Below are 9,512 nucleotides of genomic sequence, written 5' to 3' on the forward strand. Positions count from 1 at the left end.
ATATAAATCCTTTCCTCTTTTTTTTTGGAATATGGAACTTTCTAAGTTATTCTTCCTGCCTGTGTTTCCTTCTGACCTTTACACATCATTTTTCTGCTAAGAACTGGGATGGAGAAGATTCTCTATGGCCTCAATATTGTTTCATTTCATAGAATAATACATATTGACGATTTTAAAATGTAGTTTAAAGAATTTATTGTTTATTATATTTATTTATATATTATATAGTCATGCATTAGTTTATTACTTATTACCCATTGTTACTTTATTATATTTATGTATAATATAAATAATATGCATATATTATATCTAGTTTAGTTTATTATTATTATTGAGATTAGTTTATAGGGAAAGCAGTACTTACCATAAGCCTGCTTTCACACCTCTGTAAAATATCAACAACACAAGATGCCTACACAAGCACCCAGGAGATCCTTCATGAAAACAGAAGAGGGGCTGGCAGGTCTTGACAAATTATATTCCATAGTGACCACATTGATCCAGTCCTGTATTTGGCTGAAGGGGGGAAGAGATGAGATTTTACAGCATTGCTTTTTTTTTTTTTTTTTCAGGGCAATGAGGGTTAAGTGAGTCACACAGCTAGTAAGTGTCAAGTGTCTGGGGCTGGATTTGAACTCAGGTCCTCCTGAATCCAGGGCTGGTGCTTTTATCCACTGTGCCACCTAGCTGCCCCTGCAGCATTGATTTTTGTTAATGATTTCTAAAAATCATCAGATTCAGTCGAGCCCAATGTTGCCTTAAAGGGTCATGTCCAACAAATGGTCTTCCATGAAGATATGCATCACTACACCTATAATTTCCTCACTATAGGAAGCATAGGGTGAGGAACTCCCTCTACCAAAGCACCTCAGTACAACTCTCTACAACTTCTGATCCCAGAGAGTTGTCTGAGGTGCCGAGGGGTTAAGTGTCTTGCCCCATGACATAGCCAGGATGTGTCAGAGGTGGAATACAAACCCAGGTCTTCGACAAGCTCTCTAACCACTACACCACACTGCCTCTAAAGCATTTGCTATGATGATAAAGGGTTCCATGCTGGTACAACAATAGTGATAACTTTGGTCAACCTTCTGATAATTATCAGATACAACACTAAATGAGGCGCTGAATGTTCACCAAAGGTGTGGCCCACCCTCAAGAGGGCTCTCTGGTCCAAAGTCCAAGCTGAAGAGGAGTTTCCTGTGTATAATGAGGCTCTCCAGATGGTGAGCAGGGATTCCAAGGATTCAAATAGCATCTTTATGCTCATGATTCTCGTAGCTATTTATCCAATCCTTACCTCTCTCTTGACTCCCAGGCTTGCATTTCCAATTGCCTCTGGAACATCTTCACCTGCACACAGCTTAAACTCAACATGTCAAAGACTGAACGAATTCTCTTTTCCCTCCTTAGTCCCTCCACTTTTTCTGCATTTGTCCCAAATGTTTGGAATCATTTCTGCCTCCTGACTTCCCTGACCTCCTTCAAGTCACTGCTAAAATCCACCAAATCTACAAGAAGCCTTTTCTAGTCTCCTCCAAACCCCCTTAATTCCAGCACTTTCTTTCTCTTGTCTCCAAATGATCTTGGATGTGTCTTGTTTGTACATAGTCATTTATAGATTATTTGCCCCTTTGGACTGAAAGCTCTTCAGGAGCAAAGACTGGCTTTTATCATTCTTTGTGCTCCAGTACCCGTCACATTCATTAGAGCACAGGCTCTATGTGCTTATTGACAAACTCCAAATGCTCCTGTCTGTAGAAGATATTGTACTGATTGCATCAAGCTTCAGAACACTGCAGAGCCTCTTAAACTTTAAGGTACATAATCACAGAAGGGACCAGATTAACCATCCATACCCTAAAAACCTAGTGGATGAAAAGTTCTTATTTTTCAGACTAGATTACACAGTGGATGGACAATCCATAGAGCTTATCCATTAGTATCTTGGATGGACACTGCTGATGAACAAGGAACTGGGTCCAGAAGTAAATAAGAAAACATTCATGGAGCAGCTAGGTGGCACAGTGGATAAAGCACTGGCTCTGGATTCAGGAGGATCTGAGTTCAAATCTGTCCTCAAACACTTGACACTTACTAGCTATGTAACCCTGGGCAAGTCACTTAACCCTCATTGCCCCACAAAAAGAAAGAAAAAGGAACACATTCATGGTTGTCTTTGGGAAACTGTAGGGCTTTTTTCTTTAATTTTTATTATTTTGTTTTGTTTTGGTTTTACTTCACCTTTATTCACAAATGTTGTCGTCCTAGAGAACCATCTATTGTTACAAAAGATAAATTGGGGGTGGGGTGGGGTCAGCTCAGCAAAACTAACCAACATATTAACCAAGTCTAAAAATATGTAAGGTTCTGTATCCATACCAAACCCTGCTCCTCTGGCTCTATGTGTTGTGCATTCATTCACCCCAGTGTTCTACCTAAAACACAAAACAATTTTTAAGCATTCTTGTTTCTCGATGATCTATATATAGTCATAGAAAGTTTCTTGAAGCATTGAAAGATAAACTGACTTGTTCAAGGATCAGTATGGATCAGACAAGGCTTGAGCCTAGGTCTTCCTAGCTCTGAGGTTGGCTTTCTAAGCACAGTACCATTCTGCTGCTGCTGCTTTGATCTGCAAACAGGCTGACTAATAGAAGTCTGATATACAAAAATAAACAGGGAACTGACCCAATTATATAACACTAAGGACCATTTCCTAATAAAGAAGTGGTCAGAGAGGATGAACAGTTTTTGGAAGGAGAACTTCAAATTATAAAGGTTCTCATACAAACAAGTTTCATGTCATTTGATGTAAGAGAAAAAGGCAGATCAGAATAATCTTGCAATTTCTTTTCACTATACACAAAATGATGAAGATGTGAAAAGACAGGAACAGTCAATGCTAGAAGGATGAGAACACTGGGGCAGGACTGATGGAACTCCAAAGTGACCCAGACATTCTGGATTTCCGTTTGGAATTGTGTAAGATGGGTGACTAAATTGATCTGAGAAATGTAAATTAAAACAACTCTGAGGAACCACCTCACACCTATCAGAGCGGCTAATATGACAAAAAAGGAAAATGTTGGGTGTTGGAGGGAATGTGGGATAACTGAGATGCTAATCCACTGTTGGTGGAGCTGTAAACTGATCCAATTATTCTGGAGAGTAATTTGGAACTATTCCCACAGGGCTATAGAACTATGCATGCCCTTTGATCCAGAAATACCACTGCTAGGTTTATATCCCAAAGACATCCCCAAAAGGAGAAAAGGGCCTATTTGTACAAAAAATATTTGTAGCAGCTCTTCTTGTGGTGGCTAAGAATTGGAAATCAAAGGAATGCCCATCAATTGGGGAATGGATAAATAAGCCATGATATAGAATGGTAATGGAATATTATTGTGCTATAAGAAATGACAAGCAGGATGATTTCAGGAAAACCTAGAAAGACATGTATGAACTAATGAATAGTGAAGGAGAATGTTGTACACAGTGACAGCAATATTGTTTGATGAAGAACTGTGAAAGACTTAACTATTCTCAGCAAAACAATGATCCAAGACAATCCCAAGGAACTAATGATGAAGCACACTATCTACCTCCAAAGAAAGAATTGATATTGACTAAACACAGATGGAAGCATGCTATTTTTTGACTCTCTTTCTTTCATTTTGTTCTTTTCTTTGAGTTTTCTTATACAAACTGAATAATATGGTAATGTTTTCCATAATTTTACATGTACAAGCCATATCTGATTTTTTACCTCCTCGGGGAGGGAAGAAGGGACAGATAAAATTTGAAACTTAAAACTTTAAATAAAAATGTTAATAAAAATAAAAACATAGAAGAATTGTTTTTTAAATATGGGTGACTAAATGATCCATACCCTTTGGTTCAGAGTTCCCACAGTTGGGCATAGACCCCAATGCAATCAAAGACAAAAGCAAATGTCCACTATAGACTAAGCTAGTCATAACTCTGCACACTTTGGGAATAGCAAAGAAATGAAAACAAGGTGAGTGTTCATCTAGTAGAATGATTGGGGGAAAACCATGATACATGAACCTAATGAAATATGATTATGCAGTAAGAAATCTGAATATGAGGAATTCAGAGATGAAGTAAGTGATGGTAAAAAGCAGAACCCAGGGACAGCTAGGCAGCTAGGCGGCACAGTGGATAAAGCACCAGCCCTGGATTCAGGAAGACCTGAGTTCAAATCCAGCCTCAGACACTTAACACTTACTAGCTGTGTGACCCTGGGCAAGTCACTTAGCCCCCGTTGCCCTGCTGAAAAAGAAAAAAAAAAAAGCAGAACCCAAAGACCTAGATCTCAGACAACAACAACAACAACAAATAAATGGGAAAATCTCTAAAAGGAAGCTGGATTCTGAATAATGGGGAAAAAAATCAATAAATATCCAGAGAAGAGAGGCTAGAACATAGAGTCTTCCCAAAAGGCAAAGAGGTGAGGATCCCCAGAACAATGTAAATTGTCATTTATGTTAGGGTACAGAGAAATAATAAATGTTAAAAAGCAGATATATTCAGTAATCCTTTATAATTATAATGCAACAGAAGGTCAAATCTAACAGGGGCTTCATTATGACATCCTAAGTAATGAATGAGTCAAAGAACAAATCATAGATATAATAACTGCCAAAAATCATGAAAAAGCATGTCAAAATTTCTGGAACAGAGTTATTTTAATGCTATCAAAAGGGGAAAATAAATAGTCCTAAGAATATATATTAATAAAATAGGAAGAGAAAGTTAATAAACTTGTGATTTTTTTAAATTAGAAAATTGACCACAAACCCAAAATGAGGAAACTTTTAAAATTAAAGGAAAACAGTTAAATTGGAAAACAGAAAGTTCATAAAACAGCAGACAAAACTAATAGTTCATTCTTTTAAAAGATCAACAAAATCAATAGTGTTAGCTAACCTAACAAAAAAGACTAAGGAAAATCAGATTATGAAAAAAAATTTGACAAAGTAAAATCATAACAAACAGAACAAATTGTTTCTAAAATGATTAGAGCCACAGATATAGGCTAGAAAAGCTGAGAATTTAAAAGAAATTGAGAATTATTCACAAAAACACAAAATACTTAAGTTAATAAGACATCTAATTTCAGAAAATGAAATTGCACAAATCATAAAGGAACAACCAAAAGGGAAAAACCCTAATCTAGCCAGATTTACAAGAAAAGTCTACCAAATATGTAAATAAAAATGAACACCTATGCTATCTAAGCTATTCTCAAAAATTCAGAAAGAAAACTCTTTATGAGATATATTTCTTAGACTTAAATCTAAGAAGGATAAGTTAAATAAATAGCACTGTGAGCCACCATAATTCATGAATGTAGAATTTAAAGATTTAAATAAAATACTACTGTACCATAAATAGTGAAGAATACAGATAAGCATAAAAAGACTTATGGGGGGCAGCTGGGTGGTGCAGTGGATAGGGCACCGGCCCTGGATTCAGGACCTGAGTTCAAATCCAGCCTCAGACCCTTGACATTTACTGGCTGTGTGACCCTGGACAAGTCACTTAACCCCCATTGCCCCGCAAAAAAAAAAAAAAAAAAAAAAAAAAGATTTATGGGTGCTAAAGCAAATGCTAATCCAATAATAATCCCAAAGACGAGAATGTAAATTGAAAGAACTGTAGCGGCCCCCAAACCAAAACCCCAAACTCACCTCCAGGTGACCGTGATGTAATTGGAATGCTGGCCCCACCCAAGAAGATGAATCAAGGAATCGCTTTCCCTCTGAGGTAGACATGGGGAAGATGACCGAGGACCATGGCCTCTGTCAACGCTGGTTGACATGTTGGTTACTTCTGCTAAACAGACTTTTCCCTTCTCTTTGGACAAGTTCTTTGTCATTGGGGATGACTCTGGGGAGAGGCACATTTGGAGATAAGGGTGAAGTAAAAAAAACCTCTTGAGATATATAGATATAGCTATAGATACACACATATACATACACACATATATACATATACATACACACGTATATACATATGTGTGTGTACACACACACACACACACACACACACACACACACACACACTTACAGAAAATCGCTCTCTGAGCTAAGCCCACATGTTTGGGGGAAGGGACGTCTCATTTTGTATATTTTCTTTTCTTGAAGGAAAAATGAACAGGTTCACAATGGAAAGCACCCCCCCGCCCCCCCCCAAATAATCCTGGCCTGTAAAACGTCGGGGGAGTTGTCTCTCTCCTTCCTCCCATCGGGCAGACACAGTGTTTACCTTGTGTGGGGGGTCGTGTAGATCTTCTCCTTCCAATGGGTTATGTGTGCTCAGTACTCTTTCAAGTTGACAAGGGTTTTTTAATTCATATTAAATTTCTTTACACCCACTTCCTTCCCGTTGACTCCCCCGCCTCTCTTGATAGTGAAAGAGTCCAGGGCCGGCTGGCTAAATCCCAGGGGGCCCTTTGACATCAGCCCGCATGCACCAAGCGGCACACACATTCTGTTAACTCAGTTGTGGACGGCCTTTCTTGCCTGCTCTCCATAGAGATTTCCCCCCATTCTGTCTCCCCAGGGAGAAGACAGGTCCTGGTCTGGATTCTTACTTTCCAGCTAAGACGCCAGGAATCAGACAAGAGATCCGGGCAGCCCCGCATTTCACACACCAGCCTTTGCTCACCCCATTCCCACTTGGCGCTGTCTCCAGAGTTTGGACCTCAACCATTTTGGTCTCTGTGTTCTCCTTCTGGGGTCATAGTAACTTCTAGCCACAATTACTAGGCAAAACAAGGTCCTGATCCAATGACTGATTTATTTGCGGGAAGACTCTGGTTTTCCAAATTACGGCATTTGCTCTTAGTATCCCCACCCCCACCCACTCTCGTTACCTCAAATCCTATAAATCCCAAATATTTAAGCAACCCTATAGGATTCCAATCTAATCAGATAGCTACCCTTTTATCTTCCCAGAATGTATCCAAGAGGCTCTGGAGTCTGTTAGCCCTATGATGTAATCTCTTGGCTTGCTTCCTCTGAATTTGATTTTTGCCAGTATTAATCCTGTAAACACTTTCAAGAAATCACTAAGGGATCCTTAGGGAAGCAGCTTTTTCAAAACGAATAAATAAATATATAAAGGAAGCAACTCCTGTCCAGCAGGACCCCACCCTTGCATTTTAGTCTCCCCACCAGCAAAATCCTGCCAACCCCAAAGACACTGAAAATAGGGGGAAGGAAGGGAGGGGGAAGGGCGGTCCAGGACGTGGCAGGGCTAAAAATGAATTATTTCTCTTCTGCATCATCTTTCCTAGTGGGATTTACTTAGGGAGCTGAATGTACAGCCTCAATCAAGAGTGCAGTGAATTTGAAAGGATCATAGATCAAGAAGAGAAGGACCTGAAGTCATCACATCCAAGCTCTCCATTTATGAGCAAGGAAACAAATGATCAGAGAGATAACTGACTTATACAAAGTCCCTGTTGTTGTTTGTCCTTCATTCCTGCAGAGGGACCTGACATCACCGTGATGTCATGACTTGCAGAGAATTGGATTTAAGTGAGGGAGGACTGTGCAAGGTCACCAACCTCACCCTCTCCTCCAGAACCATCTGGGTCCAGTGGCAAGATATAGATCAGGAGGACTGAATATGCCGGCAAATATTCAAGGCAATTGGGGTTAAGTGACTTGTCCAGGGTCACACAGCTAGTAAGTGTCTGAGGGGAGATTTAAACTCAGGTGCTCCCAACTTCAGGGCCAGTGCTCTATCCACTGCTCCACCCAGTTGCTCAGCAAAGTCCCCTAGGTAGCCAGTGGAAAAGCTGGTGTTCAAATTCAGGTTCTCCACAATGGGAATTCTTTCCCTTGGACTAAGATAGAATGAGCTGGGAAGGAGGAGCCCTGGGTTCCAGAAAGTCCAAGCTCTGTGTGTCTTGGGTAAGGCAGCAAGAAACAATGAATGCTCAATCCAGTAAGTCCGACAAGAGTTTGCAGGCATCCTTAATGCCCACCACTCTTTAAGAGGAGACAGGATGGCCTCATCACTTCTGTAGGGGTTTCCATGACCAACTCACTACAGAAAACTGACATTCTCCGCATGGGAAGTTCTCTCAGCCAAGGAAACCCCAAAGCTGATACTCTCTCTTTTTTTTTTTTTAATTTTTAGTGAGGCAATTGGGGTTAAATGACTTGCCCAGGGTCACACAGCTAGTAAGTGTTAAGTGTCTGAGGCCAGATTTGAACTCAGGTTCTCCCGACTCCAGGGCCGGCGCTCTATCCACTGTGCCACCTAGCTGCCCCAAAGCTGATACTCTCTTGTCCTATCCTTCCTGCCTTTCTGGCAGATTCCCCCGGCTCCTATGTGGCAGATTTCCTGGGCCCAGTGATGTTTCTTCCATAGAATGAAGACCCACACGCCATACCATATGTCCTCATGAATTTCATTTCTTTGTCAGAGAAGTTTAAGGTGGGGTCAGGTTGTTGTTGGGTTTTTCTTTCCATTCTCATTTGGAACAGACTTCCCACCAAGTACTTTTCCATCCTCACTGGGGTACCATGGGGTCTCTGTGGGAGGGGTCACTGAAGATGGATTTGGCTGCTCCAGCCCAGCCTGACTTCACAGGGAATGCTGCCCAGAAAATAAGAGATGCCGAGCACATTGAGCAAGGGTGGGAATCCAGGGCAGGCAGCAGCAGGAGTCCTGAGGGCCCCCATTTTGGGGGTGGCTCTTGAGCCAGCATTTCATGTGCATTCCTTCATGAAGCCAAAAGTAGCCTGAGGATCCCAGAGCAAGCACATGCCCCTGGAGCTCCAAGGAAAAGATCAAGCTGATGTTAATCATGGCTTAGTGGAAAGCCCTCTTGTCTTTACCGCGCTGGGCAGTTCGCCTTCGTTAGAGAAAAGTAGACTCTCCAGGCTGGAGGGAAGCCCAGCGGTCTTGGGACTAACCCCTACTTGAATGAGAATCCTTTCCTCTGCCCCTGCTGGAGGCTGGATGAGCAGCTAGGGGGCAATGAGGAATTCCGGATGCCACAAAGCCATCCTGGACTAATTTGCTCTCTTTTCTGGCCTTTCCCATCTTGTACTTGTGAGGCTGATTTTCTGAAGCTGTGTCAGACTTTACATTGATCCCCAGTAAATTGCAGCTTCTTAGATTCAGCCCAAGGGCACAGCCAGCAAAAACTTCTCAATCCTCTCTCATCTAGTGTGTTGGCTACACCTCCCAGCATACTGGATGGCATTTAAAAGCTTGTATCCCCCAAGCCTAGTGCAATGGCTGGTACATAGTAGGCACCTTATAAGTGCTTGATGAATACATCTATTCCTTTGTCCAAGTCATTGATAGCAATATTAAGCAGCACAGGACCCAGCACAGATCTGGGGGCAGCGCTGTCCAAGGGGACATCAACCCATTAGTGATTCCTAATCTATTGGGTCTCCACCCTTGGGTGGGGTGTATCACCCCATCTCCTCCACAAGATGAGCATGGGAGACTTTGTC

The 9,512-nt window shown here is 41.3% G+C and overlaps 1 long non-coding RNA gene across 1 annotated transcript; it reads right to left on the bottom strand.

The window, feature by feature from the left end:
* Positions 1-389: 389 nt before the first annotated feature.
* Positions 390-6,351, bottom strand: LOC122753267. The gene is made up of 3 exons (XR_006356266.1): positions 6,295-6,351; positions 5,718-5,916; positions 390-516 (listed from the first exon to the last, which is right to left on the bottom strand). It is a non-coding gene; the product is annotated as an uncharacterized LOC122753267 (long non-coding RNA).
* Between the last annotated feature and the right edge of the window lie 3,161 nt (positions 6,352-9,512).

Source organism: Dromiciops gliroides, chromosome 4, assembly GCF_019393635.1.
Source record: "Dromiciops gliroides isolate mDroGli1 chromosome 4, mDroGli1.pri, whole genome shotgun sequence".
Classification (NCBI taxonomy): Eukaryota; Metazoa; Chordata; class Mammalia; order Microbiotheria; family Microbiotheriidae; genus Dromiciops; species Dromiciops gliroides.